The sequence below is a fragment of the Puntigrus tetrazona genome, chromosome 11 (genome assembly GCF_018831695.1).
Source record: "Puntigrus tetrazona isolate hp1 chromosome 11, ASM1883169v1, whole genome shotgun sequence".
NCBI lineage: Eukaryota > Metazoa > Chordata > Actinopteri > Cypriniformes > Cyprinidae > Puntigrus > Puntigrus tetrazona.
In genome coordinates, this window is record NC_056709.1 from 5,933,653 (window position 1) to 5,948,813 (window position 15,161).

A 15,161-nucleotide genomic window follows, 5' to 3' on the forward strand; every position below is an offset into this window, starting at 1 on the left:
ACTTTTTAGTGGCCTACATTTTAAAAGGTAGATATGTTACACTGTGTGTGACAAATCAATCACTTTTAATATTAAATATCAAGCATGAGACAAATATTAGATGCCTTTGTAAGAGTCATGTATATAATAATAAATAAAAAAATAATATATATATATATATATATATATTATTTTTTATTTTTTTAAGTTATTAATTAAATTACCAGTTTCAAAATCAAATTTAAATCATACCTGTAAAGTACAGTGGCAGTAAAAACAAGTCTCAAATTAAACTTTTCATTATATTATCACATTTCCTCTTCATATTTTTCTTTGCATATATTTACAGTGGACAGACATGTGTACCTAATAGTAGTCATGCTGTATATAATAAGAATAAATAAATATCCAGGAGCTTTTATATAAACACAGGACCAAATTAAACACCAAAATAGAAATCAGGAACACAAAAAGAATGCTTCTCAAAATTTTATTAAGTATTAGTATTTAGTCTATGTGCTCTATGTTTTTAGTGGCACTTTGCCACCTGGTTGCCCTGTAGCTGTTGTTTTCGCTGCTCCACGAGTTCAGCATTGAGAGACATCAGCTGCGTCAGGGATCTCATGGAGGGCTTGATGTGTCGCACCTTTATAACATGATCGATGGATTCTTCCAACATCATGCCACGGTGGATCATCAGATATGCCAGCAGAAGTGTAGGAGAGTGGCTGATAGCGTCACAGCAGTGAACTAACACCTTATCTGTGGAAATAAAAACAAAAACATTGTCAAAAAACAGTCAAAAAAAATCTGATTTCCAAAAACTGATCACTGCAGAATGCTTGATAAAAGGTCTCACTTTTTGGGTTCCTCAGGGCCTTGTGGATGAATTTGGCAGCTGGTGAGAAGTACATGCCCATCTTCAAACCATCTCTGTGTGTTGTAGGCAAGTCACAATATTTGATGTTCATGCCTTTGTAATATTTCTCCCCTGTATTAACCTTCCCATTCAGGTCTTTCTCTTTTGGCATTCCCATCAACACCCTCAGCTTCTTCTTCACTGCTGCAGCATTTAAGATGTGGGTAATACCCATCTCCTTGAGTTTGCTTCGGTCTCTTGCTGTTTCTCTGAACAAGAACACAACAATATAGATTAGTCTTTCAGTAAAGAGGACTCACATTTTAAAAACAGAATTGTGTTTAATTCCATGCTCCTGCATTACATTATTGCTTCATCACATATTAATGTATAAGTTGCAGACTTACTCATTCCCCAAGAAGATGTTGGGCCAGACCTCAGTGACAGGCGTCTCGGACAGTTTACCTTCCTCCAAAAGATTTTTCAATTGGGAAATGTTTAGAGGAATATAGTTCTCTAAGACTGAATGCTCTGTCGCTTGAGGTTCTTGTTTGGGAATGCTTGTGTGGCGTTGGGATGATGGGGTCAGGTGGCAGGAAATATCAGACTTCCCCAGTATGAAAGGGGACTAGCACTCCGACTACGCCACTATGGGAATTTCACCCAAAGAGTTGAAATAAACCACCTAAATTAGGCTAACACAGATTCGTACCACCAATTAAGAGTCAGAGAAGTTGGTCACGACACATTTTTTATTGACAAATCTTAGATGGAATAACATTTAAAATAGTCTAGAAGGTTGTTGGATCTACACAAGACACTTCTAAAAGTCAAGGGCCCCCGGGCTGGAGCTTACCGAAACTAGGGAGGACAGACCACACCACTCGCTGGTGACTGCATTTCACTTTGTAGACACACGGGCACACTCACACACACACACACGCACGCACATAGGAAGGTGATCACTGCACGCTGTGAGGAAGATACCACCACCTAAAAGGAATTCTCTGCCCCGGTGCTCAGGCCCTGTCACAACAAAGAAGGCAGGTCAGTAACTTCGTCACTTAAATGAAATAGCATCATCAACAACCCATCAAGAGAATTAAAGCACAAAAGAAAACAAACAAAACAACTTGACCAAAAGTCACATAATTAGCTCCACTGAGTACTAAAGGAAGTCAGTTCGAATAAATCAAAACCGAAAACAAAAAGAAATCAGTTCAACTTCAAAAGGGGAAGACATATGGAAAACCAAAAAAATAATATTAAATCAAAAAAGTTCTGGAAACAGGACAGCACTGCAACCATTAAAGCAAAAAAGGCGACTGTAGTGCAGTTTATGGACCTTCACTTATCCTAAAAAGCAAGAAAGAGAGCGTTACACTATTAAAACACACTCCCCTTACCCCACTATATTATAATGAAAAACCTACTTACGGACCGAAGGAATTTGGATTTCAACCACTGATACGAGTAGTACGTGTCAATGCAGGGAACAAAAAACTATTCGGTAAGCGTGTCCGGTTACCACAGCTGAGAATAACAGATGGGTTAACGCGACGGGCAACTTCCTTGATGCGTATTAGGATACTAAAATTACGCCGTAGTTCGTACCTTCTCCAGTATTTAAGTACTTCTACGAACCCCCTCAGGTGGCCCGGCGGCAAGGAACATTGGTTCAAAACCACTACTTGAGTCACGTCTCTAAAACATGTAAAATTCATCTTTTAACTAAACAAACTAAAATAGGAACAAACAGTATGCGCTCCTCACCAGCTCGCGTGCTCCAATTAGTTCCGGGGAGATGACGAAAGCGTGTTAACGGCGCTACGATTAGTCAAGCGACACACCTCAAAAAGCGCATACGTTCCCGTTTTTATAGCACGTGGTCGCTGACGCAACAATAACGCACCATAAGAAGAGACTTGGTTCCTCCTGCCACAATCGCTTCTGGGATACACAGAGGCTCTGGCAGAGCTGGATCCTTCTGAGGCTGTGCTGAGATCCCAAAGAGCTTTTGGAAGAACTGACTAATTTTGTTGATCTTCCTAACTTTGACATTCTGAAAAAAGATGATAACAATATGACAAATAATTTGTCTGACTTGCATGTAATTGAAATGTTGCAACTCAAACGCTCTGTTGACATTCACCTGTTGGGATGTACTCCTCGGGGGTTTCAGGAGAAGCATCATTGCCACCCTGATCATGCTGCTCCCTGACACTTCTGCTGAAGGCCCTTCCGGATCAGTCAGATGTACAGGCACCAGCACTGGGCTCCTCGGCTCTGAGGATGCAGGTTCCAGTTCAGAGCTGCTCACGATGGGCCTTTCCTCAAGATCAAAATGATCTGGTTCATGTTCCAGAGGCTCAGATGTTGATTCGTGAGAGCTTTCATTCAGGACACACAGTGACTGTGAATCCGGATCTGGCTGTGCTGAGAGATCACAACGCTTATGGAAGAACGCACTAATTGTCTTCCTGACTTTGGCATATTCTAAAAGACAAAGAATAACAACATAAGAAACTTCTCCGATCCACATAATAAACATGTAAAGTGTGGTCACTTTTACTGTGGCTCAGCGATATTATGTGTCCAAAAATATGTAGATTTGGCTTACCTTGTATCAGACATTTGTATTTGCAGCTCAGTGTAATGCTGTATTTTAACTGCTTTGTTGATATTTACCTGTTGGGATGTTCTCCTCAGAGATTGGAGATGAAGCGCCCACTCTACCCTTATCGATCCCACTGCTGCTTCCTGCTACTTTACATAGTGGCTCAGAAACAGCTGGGTCAGTCTTGGGCTGTAATGAGATCCCAGTCCGGAAGAACTCACTAATGGTCTTCCTCACTTTAACAAAGTCTAAAAAAGAAGAAAAACTATATTTTATTAGAAACACGTTTTACCACATATTAAACATGGATAATTAAATTGTAGTCACATATACTGTTGCTTGGGGAAAGAAATTCCATATGCAGACTTTACCCATTTTTATTTCATTTCACTTTTTTTTTTTTACAAAATGTCGCATTTCAACTGCACTACTGATATACCTATTGGGATGTCCTCTTCTGAGATTTCAGATAAGGCATCCATGCCACTCTGAACAATCTTACTGCTGCTTCCTGACTCCTCACACAACGACTCGGAAACAACCGCATCAATCTCAGACTGTGGCAAAATCCCAGTTCGGAAGAACTCACTGATTGCCTTCCTCACTTTGGCAAATTCTGGAAAAGAACACTTTGTAATTATAAACAGTGTAACCACATGTAGCGTGGCCACAGGAACTAATTCAGATTACAGTACGATTTTCAAAAACCTAGGAATTAATGCTGACTATGCCACCCCTTTAAAGTAAGGGGAACTAAGTGTTTAAATGGAGACACAGGTTCGTGACCATGGAGGGCAGAGACAAGGACATTAGTATAGATGCATATTTGTTTATTAAATCCAAATAGAAAAAACATTTACGACCAGAATAAAAAAAAAGAACCACAAGTCAAACAGGGACAAAAACGTACAAACAGACTAGGCTAGCTATAAAGTGAATGTTAAACCACACGCGCACACAAACACACACACACCAGTGGAGTGAGTGATCAGACTGCAGTCCACACTTCGTGCTCCAAACACCACCACCAGGATATCATAACAGCTAGCCTTCTCATACAGGGCCTAAAACACACATGCAAGAAACAATCAATAAATACCTCAATTATACTAGAACTGGATTGAGAGAATTTTCCAGTAATCACAATATAGCGGTAAAATATAAGATATAAAAACAACAACAAAAAAAAAAAAAAAAAAAAAAGAGACTTAACCACAAGACTATTACAAAAGATGTAAATAAACAGTCACAAGGAAAAAAACATGCAATAACTACACTCAAAAAAATGAAACATTGACTTTAATTTTTTCTTGTCAACAGGTTCCACGAAATTTAATTATGAAAGTTGAAAACAAATATTTCAAGGTTATTTAACTTCATGGGGTTGTTTTAAAGAGAAATAATATTCTTGACCCAAGCCAACTATTATCACTCATTTTTGCTCAACAAGAGGCATTTGAGTTTAACCAACTAAAGTCATTTGTGTTACATGGACTGACAAATTTAGTTTAGATGTGGCATATTACATATTTGTCTAGTCAATGTAAACTAATGATTTTACAAATAAATATTCAAGTTAAGCTTAATCAAAACAAAATGCTTTCACTAAATTAAATTTTTACTAGCTAGGTTTAATTAACTCTAGTTTGTCAACAGGTTCCACACAAATTGTTTCAGTAAACTCAAGTTAACATTTGTTAGTTCCTTTAATAACCAACAGTTTATTAACAATGCAACTGTTTAACAAATTCTGTTTCACAAAAGAGGGAAAAAAATAAATAAAAATACAGAGGCATCAACTCTGGACACACTTTACAGGCATGCCAACTAGAACAGCAGTGTGCGATACACAAAAAAATGAAAAGCTGTGTTAAATGCCACAAACTATGTTAAGTGCTCAAGGTTGGTTAACACACAAATTGTTTTAAAGCTTTTTTCATGCTTCACATGGCAAAGTAACATGGCACCCAGAACAGTGGTGTGTCACAAAAAACAAAAAGGTATACAAACTTAAATGGTTTCAAGTTTAAAGCAGGTGGTTATGTTGAACAACACACGCTTATTGTTGGTTTACTCATACAGTTTGTTTTTAAGCATCTGTACCTTGGTTGAGAGCCTGGTAGCATCCAGCTGGAGGAAGATTTTCTGAAGCACCTCAAAAAATGTTTTCAGTTCCTGAGGATAACTGAGGTTCATTGCATATATGACACCCATTAAGAGTGCACATGCAGAAGCGATGTCTCAAGTCGTGAAGCACTTCAACACCCTCGATCACTATTCCAACATCAGCTGGCTTGGTGGTGGCATCAGCTCCCTCAACATTAATGCTGTAGATGCCAAAGACAACTTGTTCAAGGTCTCTCTCCGCAGAACAGCCATCTGAATCCTTTCCAAACACAAAAAAAAGGACAACAATGAAATCATCAGCCAATTACATAATTCCAAAGAGCTCATTTACATTGGAGCTTTCTCTGTAAAGGTTTTAAAATAGTGCTGGACAGTGTTTCAGCAGTTTGTTCATGAATCAGATACCACTTCTTCTCGGAATGTGTTAAATTATAAGGAGCAGCAATATTTTTTGTAATGTAGAGAAGTAAAATAAAATAAAAAAAATATTCTAGTAGTAAATTGTTTGTTACTGACCAAAAAACTAAGTTAAAACTGAGATTTTTAATTGTTAAAATCAAATGATCAGATACATGATTTTGGTCTTGACCAAAATTGCCATTCCTACAAGCTATATGTGGAATATGTTAAATGGATATTGTGATATTCTTAAAAGCCCTAGGATACCGTTATCGCTGTAGTAATTGTTAGTATTACCTACCAGATACTCTTTGAAGAGACTGCTTGGATCCTCATTTAAATAGAGACAAAGTGCCTTAAGGAGGCACTCCCTCTTTTCAACAGTTTCATTCTAAATAGGAAAAAGTGGCATCAATATACATACTACAAACCCATTACACTTCTGTAATAATGTGAAATACAAGTTGTAGTTCTGTTCTTTTGTTGCTTGTAACTTTGACTGTTCCTTTATAATGCTGATACATTGGTTTTCTCAAAATTCTGTTTATTTATCATAGTGTGCACAAAATAGCAAATTGGAAAAAAGGGGGGGGGGGGATTGCTGTTAATCTCAAAAGCTTTGTGAAATACAATCAAATTTTTTTCCTGTGGGGTATATCTGCAGATGATATTGGTTTCTGGCAAATAGCAGCACTAGACAAAATACTTATTCCTAAATGTTGTCTACAAAGTTATGAACTTGTACCTGTGCAGTCGGGGCAAAGGTGAGGTTAATTCTATTTCCTTTTGATCCACCAGTCTTCTTCAGCACTCTGATGAGCTGATCAGCGTGGTGGTCAAGTTGTCCAAAAAAAGTTGTTACGAGGGGAACAGTGGTAATCCTCAGAAATTCTGCTTCCACCTTTAAACAATGTCCACAAACAACTTGTTATTGTTGTATACAAAAAAAAAAAAAAAAAAACACTGATTTCAGTTAATAGAAACTTAGCTTGCAAAATAATAATAGCAGTAATAATGGTAAACATTATTTGCATTTGTAGATCTTACCTCCTGTGAGTAAAGCACCTTGGCAGGAACACAGAACAACTTTCATTAACGACCTGAAAAATGGCAAAGGATAAAAACAAACATTACAATTTGATAAAGATTTTGTGAAATGTAATTAAATGAACAACTACAAACCATTGCAATAATCCCACTTTGTAATTTATCAAAAGTACAACAACAAATTGGGGAAAAAAATATATATTAACCTTTGTTCATTTGAACGTAAGAATTTAGTTTTAGTCAGATGGACACCTAGAGGTTAAATTTAGTACTGCAAATTGAATGGGGAATGACTGTAGAATTGTTTTTCAAATTAACAAGTATGTTAACTTAGTACATTTTTAAAATATATCTGCAAACATATTGTATTTGTATGCTTTAGTAGAGACAAGAACTTACAACTCACACTAGAGTCAGAAATATGAAAGGGAAGTTACACACTTCAGGCATACATTTGGACATTTAGTAATTCCATTTAACGTGTAGAATAACTTCCAAAATACCAAATATAGCATTATAAATGTTGCGCTCATTTTATATAATGAACGCTTTAAAAAAAAAAAAAAAAAAAAAAAAAACACAACAGTACAACTATTAAAATAGAGCGAACACGGAGCCGTTTTTCCATGAGCAAAAATAGAAAACCCGGAGTGGATTTCAAGTGGAATGATTAACAGAACGCTAAGTGTGCGAGAAAAGGGGAAACGTGCTTTCGTCCGCTCCAGGCTTTTATCACATCCCCTCATTAGACTGACGACGCCTTGTCTTTTCAAAGACGTTTACTACACTATTTGAGAAATGTAATCCTACTTACAGCATTAAGGTAATGAAAGGTGAATATAAAACATTAAGGACAGACAGGAACCCTGCTATTCACAAAATAATCCGACGTAGATTCGCCACCGTTAGCAGAAATCCATCGTGGCGATAAATAACTAATCCATAAACTTCCTTAATACTTTTCTTTTCGCCCAAATAATGGGAATATGCAGCGAACCAGGCTGTTCCACGTGGCTAAGCCAGCATGGTAACGTCAGCATGTTTAAGACGAAAGAACTCTAAAACTAAAGCCAAAAAAAAAACATCGTTTATTACAAATAAAAAGCTCAATACTGTTGGAAAAACAAATATCCTCTTACCTTTACCAGACAATAAGGCAAAACGTCCCTCTGTCGAAAATGAAATCAACTTCGTAGGGGGTCACGCAGGTGTGCAGAGAATTGATTATCTTTGAAGTTCTGGCGCGACTTTCTCTTCTTCTTTGGCGTTTCATTGCAGTTGGCGGTGCACTATACTGCCACCCTCTGGATGTACGATTTTTTTACTCAACATGAATGGTTTGTGTTTAGAAAACGCGTTGGGATTTTGTAGAGTTACCTTGAGACATAGTTACGTTCACCTTAATCGAAAAAAGCATTTAAAGTCAACAAATACAATTATTATAATTAAAATGAATGTAAATGTATTATGTAAAGTGTACAACCTTCCTTGTTCATTTTTTTGAGTGCTCAAACTAAGTAGGTCGCACTGAACACTTGCAAGACGCCGATCACTGAATGGGAGCCGGTCAACGCTCGCCAAACGCGCACAGTGATGAACCGACCATCTCTGTTTCCATAGCCTTAGGTTTCAGCATTAAACAAGGAACAGAGGAAATAGCAGCAAAACAGCAGCACAGTCTTAATCTGTAGGCTGCAATCGAAGCGTCTCCACGGAATATCCTGCCAAATCCTTGTCACAATAACCTAAGTTGTATGATTGCTCACAGCATAATGTTTGACAATTCACACGGAAAGTGGACTCAACCCAGCCGGGTATCAATGACAGCCTGCGCACCACTGCAAAACTGATAGGCTGTCTTCTAACTACAGGGGAGGAACGTACTCACTCTGCCACACACAGATTAAAAATTATTAACTAACGTGTTGTCACAAAAACAGTACATATTTTTATTTGCGCCTCAATGCAATGTTGCATTGCAATGTTGTTGGGATGCTCTCCTCAGAAGTTTCAGGAGAAACGTCTATGTTATGCTGATCAGTCTCACTGATGCTTCCCTCCTCTTCTGTGGAAGGCCCCACTGGATCGATCGGTCCTTCAGACACCAGTGGTACCGACTCTGACCTGGCATCACTGATATCAACCTCCAGCTGCACGTCTTTCTCCTCAATGAAGACCTCATCCAGTTGCACATGAACTGTGGGACTGAAATGGTCATAGATGGCACTGGTAATATCCGACTCCACATCTTGGTCATCTGATGCCCACACACTGTCACTGCAGTAGAAGATGCCGTTGACATAAACATCCACAAGCACTTCTCTCAGTTCTGAAGACATGATGACTTCTAGTTTTGATTAAGTTTTGATGTCAGATGTAGAGTTATCAAATTGCGTGTGAAACACACTGTGAGTACAGATTTTGACTCTGTAAACTGTATGTACCAACACGCCGAATATAAACTTTTTTGAACGGTCTATATAGTAGACTTTCTGCTCAGAAAATCATTGAAGTGAAGAGATTCTGCAAATATGTCTAATTACTGTTGTTTTAGCCACGTCACTAGTAGTTCTAATAGTTCCACCGTTGCCATAGAAACAGCAGGGAGTCCTCGACTCGATTTCGATCACAGTCACGTGGGCGATACGATGGCGATTTGCCGGTGTATCAATTTGCAAATAATATTTTCAAATATGCACATGCGCTATTATTTGTATATGTCTATTTAATGCCGAATGCACGTAGAGTACGGAGCTGGAAAATATTTTCGTCATAAAAATTATAGCCTACCATATTTTAATTCCAATCGGGCATATTTGATGAAAAGGTCGAGTAGTCTCCATCACTGTCGGTCTTCTACCGTTTCTCTACTAAAATATGTCAATTAATTGACGTTTTTCGTTACTCAACTGACTCTCTCAGGCGGGGGGAACAATAGTTCACCCTCGCCCGGAGTTATTGAAGCTGTGGGTGTGGCCCCTGACGGGGCACAACTCATAGCCTCTGGTCTTTCAGCTGAGGTTGTTGAGACCATCCTCCAATCCAGAGCTCCCTCTACGAGGAGCGTGTATGCCAGGAGGTGGGAAATGTTCACTTCCTGGTGTGGAGACTGCCACTTAAACCCAGTTAACTGCCCAGTAGGTTCAGTGCTGGAGTTCCTTCAGGCGAGATTCTCCACCGGGTTATCCCACTCCACCCTAAAGCTATATCTGCATATCATGACCCTATTGGTGGCCACTCAGTGGGCAGACACCCATTAGTTACACGATTCCTCCACGGTGTGCTGAGGCTGAGACCTCCAGTGCGGACCAGAATTCCCCCCTGGGATTTGGTTGTGGTGTTAGAGGCTCTGTGTAAGGCACCCTTTGAGCCCCTCGAAGAGGTTCCCTTACCTGTCTTATCTTTTAAGACAGCATTTCTCCTCGCCATCACCTCTCTTCGGAGGGTGGGAGATCTGCAGGCCCTCTCAGTGGCCCCTACTTACCTGGACTTTGCCCCAGGCATGTCCAAAGCTTTTTTATACCCATGAGTGGGTTATACACCTAAAGTGCCCTCTGTTACACCACAGCCGATCGTACTGCAGGCCTTCTGTCCTCCCCCCTTCCAGGATCCAGACCAGCGGAAGTCCAACTGCATGTGTCCAGTGCGAGCACGTCTCTGCGGAGGTCGGACCAATTACTCATTTGTTTTGGTCCAACAAATAGGGGTGGCGCTGCTGCTAAGCGGACTATTAGCAGGTGGATAGTTGAGGCTATCCACCTGGCCTATGAGGCCTCTGCACTCCCATGCCCTCTCAGGGTCAGAGCGCACTCTACCAGGGGTATGGCGGCCTCTAAGGCCTATCTTAGCGGTGTGCCCCTCGGGGACATCTGCAACGCTGCGGGGTGGTCCACGCCCTCCACTTTTGCCCGGTTCTACAACCTAGACATGAGGGCCGCTCCTGGCTCCTCGGTCCTATCCTGATGGGTGGTCTGAGGACCCCGTTTTTCAGGCAGGGCCTTGGAATTATGGCGGCGTGGGCATCTCGTTCCCAAAGCGTTTGTGACGCAGCTCGAGTTCCTGAAGAGGAACGTCTCAGGTTACGAATGTAACCATGGTTCCTCTAGGGAACGAGACGCTGCGTCCCGATGCCATACTTCCCGTACCCCTGCCAGCGCTTACTTCACTACGAGGCTGGTGCCGGCATCGCAGAGCGTGACTTTATACTTCCTGGTCGGCGACGTCATCTCGTCCATGACGTCGCTCCCCTCCATTGGACAGATTTCACACGTGGTTCAGAACGGCTCACACCGAAGGCGTTCCCAAAGCGTTTGTGACGCAGCTCGAGTTCCTGAAGAGGAACGTCTCAGGTTACGAATGTAACCATGGTTCCTCTAGGGAGCGAGCGCTGCGCGCCCGATGCCATACTTCCCGCACCCCTGCCAGCGCTTACTTCACTACGAGGCTGGTGCCGGCATCGCAGAGCGTGACTTTATACTTCCTGGTCGGCGACGTCATCTCGTCCATGACGTCGCTCCCCTCCATTGGACAGATTTCACACGTGGTTCAGAACGGCTCACACCGAAGGCGTTCCCAAAGCGTTTGTGACGCAGCGTCTTGTTCCCTAGAGGAACCATGGTTACATTCGTAACCTGAGACGTTGTTTGACACGTCATCACGTGACCACGTGATTAGTCCGAACAGAGTTTCTTTATTCATGTCAATGGGTGTTTATCGCCTTTAGCTGGAAATGGACCGTTTAACGTGGTCGTTGTATATTACTGACACTATGTGTCAGACCGACAAACCTTTTCTCTCTCCATTTACAGGAGAGTGGATGTGGTGGACCTTATTTGATCTTATTCGCTTAGTAGTTCGGAGAACAGGGTATGGGTATCGCACAGCGACCACGTTGAAAACTCTGAACTCCATTTCAGCTGAAGTCATAAAAACTTCCTTTTAAATAAACAAAGAGACACAGTTTGGAGTGATCACGTTGAGCGTGGAGTAGTTTTACGATTTATGAACACGCTTCAAAGATTTTATTTAATTTTGTTCGTGTCAAACAACTTTTAGAAGTCTTAGTTTGGGGGGGACTTCCGGGTTGAAGATAGAGTAATACGTGGGTTTTGTAGCTCCGCGAAATTTCACTAAGAATTCTATAAAACGTGACAACAAACAGTTTTTAGTGCCTTAAAAATTTTTAGGTTGCTTTCTTGTTTACCATCGGTGCAATTTACGTGGTTAAAAATGCCGCTAAGGAAACCTGGAAGAAAAGATGTCGCTGAGGGAGAAATCTCCATCGGGATTCCCGATGCAGGGGAAGAGGCCAGTTCAACGGCAAGTAAAGATCCCGTGCTGCGTGCAATTGAAGCACTTCGAGTGGAGTTGGGCAAGGTTAAATCGGATATCAAAGAAAGTTTGAAGGGCGAGATTTCATCGCTGGAGCACAAAATCGATAAGAAGTTTGATGTGATGCAGCGAACCATAAACGAACACCGTACGACTCTAGAACAGCTGGAACAGAGCGCTACAACCTCGGCAGACACGGTTACGAAGCTACAAGCCGAAGTCACAAGTCTGTCACGGCAAGTATCAGAATTAACAGAGAAATGCATTGATCTGGAAGGTCGTTCCAAGAGACAAAATATAAGAATCGCTGGAATCAGAGAAGGAATGGAACATGGACAAGGGGCCAGAGATTTTGTGTCTAAATTGCTCATGGAGGTGCTTGAATTGGATGATTTGCCTGCCCTCGATCGCGCGCATCGAGCCCTTCGTTCGTTGGAAGCCTATCGTTTTGTTGGAATGTCATATTCTGCGGAGTATAGACAGTGGTGAAGTCTCTGCGGAGTTAAATGCGGAGGTCGGCTTTTCTTTTTGGTTTGTTTATTATTATAACCTTTTATTGCCTTCTACTTCGTGGTAAGTTAGGCTGTTCACTTGTTCCTGTGTCAGCTAAACTTGTTCTGTTCTTATATGTTTCGCTTTTGGGCATTTGTTTGGGGAGGGCATAGTGCTAAATATTTTCATGGTTGGTACTTAAGATACTTGTCGGTACAAATGATTAGTTCTGCTGTAGTTCATCTTTATGTCTAATAAGCTGAATGCAAAAAGTATGTCTTTGAGTTTTTCTACTTGGAATGTAAAAGGTCTAAATGAACCTGTTAAAAGAGGGAAAATAATGTCTCATTTAAAATCACTGTCTTCAGATATTATGTTTCTTCAAGAGACTCATTTGAAACGTACTGAACACGTGAGACTGCGATGTAAATGGTTTGGACAAATTTATCACTCCAATCTCTCTGCAAAATCCAGAGGACAGCTATTCTAATTCGTAAAGGTCTTCCATTTAAGCATAACACATCTATTTTAGATAGAGAGGGAGATATGTTATTGTAATAGGGAAGTATTTTCTCTACCGTTGACTCTAGTTAATGTTTATGGACCAAACTGTGACAACCCTGATTTTTTTAAAAATGTCTTTGACCGAATTCCAAATATTTCAGATACAAATCTCATTATAGGAGGTGATTTTAATTGTGTCCTGGATCCGTATTTGGACAAATCCTTCTCTTCAAAAATAGTCAGTTCCAACTCTGGTAAATTTTTGAATTCATATATTTCAAACTCTAACATGTTTGATGTGTGGAGGAGTCTTTATCCGACGGCTAGAGATTATTCTTTTTACTCCCAAGTTCATAAAATATATACACGAATAGATTACTTCATTCTGGACGGTAAACTTCTATCCCAAGTCTGTGCAGCTAAATATCATAATATTATTATTTCTGACCACAGCCCTGTGAGTTTCTCTATTAAAATAGATAATTTGGAGAAACCACATAGAACTTGGAAGCTTAATCCTCAGTTACTGACGAATGGAGCTTTTATTAACCATTTGAAACAAGATATAGAAAATTTCTTTCATTTCAATGATAAGCCAGACATTTCAATGGGGGTGTTATGGGATACATTTAAAGCGTACATGAGAGGTAGTGTTATTTCTTATCAAGCATTTCAGAGGAAAAGTAATAGGGCTGAATTAGATGTGCTGGAATCGCAAATTTCCAAATTGGATAAGGAAAATGCTGAAAATCCATGTATTGAAAAATATAAAAAAATCTGTGCACTGAAATATAAGTTAAACCAAATTCTTGGGGCAAAAGTTTCAAAGTCTTTTCAGTATGTAAAACAAAAGTATTTTGAATTCGGTGATAAACCTCACAAACTTTTAGCTCGACAACCGCAAAATAGCATCTGAACGAGCAATACATAAAATTAAGTCAAGCACAGGAGGACTTCTCACTTCCCCCAGCGAAATAAATAATAGGTTTCGATGGTTTTATGAAAAGCTATATTCGTCAAAAGGAATTATAGATCATAGAGCCATGGCTCAGTTTTTGGATCAACAGAACCTTCCCACATTAGATCTAGAACAAATTGAAGAACTGGGCGCAGAAGTTACTCTTGAGGAAGTATCAGATACTATAAGCTCTCTAAAAAAATGGTAAAACTTCAGGGCCAGATGGATTCTGTAATGAGTTTTATAAAACCTGTAATAAACTACTGTCACCCTATTTAGCTAGGGTTTACAAACAAGCATTTATAGATCAGGCTCTGCCGCCCTCTCTAAATGAGGCTATTATTACTGTAATCCACAATAAAGGAAGAGACCCAGAAGAGCTGAGTTCCTATAGGCCAGTCTCACTTTTAAATTCGGATCAAAAAATCCTGACAAAACTTCTGGCACAAAGGTTGAGCATAGTCATTAGTAAACTGGTTCATCCAGATCAAAATGGCTTCATACCAAAACGTAGCTCTTTTTCCAATTTTAGGCGTCTCTTCAACATTATGTATTCTTGTAGAAGCTTGCAACGCGAACTAGCCATTCTGTCGTTAGATGCTGAGAAGGCCTTCGATCAGATTGAGTGGCCTTATCTATTTGCTGTGTTAAAGAAATTTAATCTTGGGGATAATTTTATTCTATGGATTAAATTGCTTTACTCCAAGCCGTGTGCAAGCATTCTCACAAATCAAACTATGTCTCCGTATTTTGATTTGCATAGAGGTACAAGACAGGGATGCCCACTGTCACCGATGTTGTTTACTTTAGCAATTGAGCCATTAGCTGAAGCCATTAGGACACACACT

At 40.1% G+C, this 15,161-nt stretch overlaps 2 long non-coding RNA genes across 2 annotated transcripts; both read right to left on the minus strand.

Annotated features, from left to right (window-relative positions):
• Positions 1–1,251: 1,251 nt before the first annotated feature.
• On the minus strand, positions 1,252–2,880 carry LOC122353630. Its single transcript, XR_006252035.1, has 3 exons — positions 2,612–2,880; positions 2,453–2,542; positions 1,252–2,371 (listed from the first exon to the last, which is right to left on the minus strand). It is a non-coding gene; the product is annotated as an uncharacterized LOC122353630 (long non-coding RNA).
• A 1,543-nt stretch (positions 2,881–4,423) lies between these two features.
• On the minus strand, positions 4,424–8,298 carry LOC122353631. The gene is made up of 6 exons (XR_006252036.1): positions 8,168–8,298; positions 7,029–7,081; positions 6,727–6,882; positions 6,283–6,372; positions 5,559–5,841; positions 4,424–4,519 (listed from the first exon to the last, which is right to left on the minus strand). It is a non-coding gene; the product is annotated as an uncharacterized LOC122353631 (long non-coding RNA).
• Positions 8,299–15,161: the final 6,863 nt, after the last annotated feature.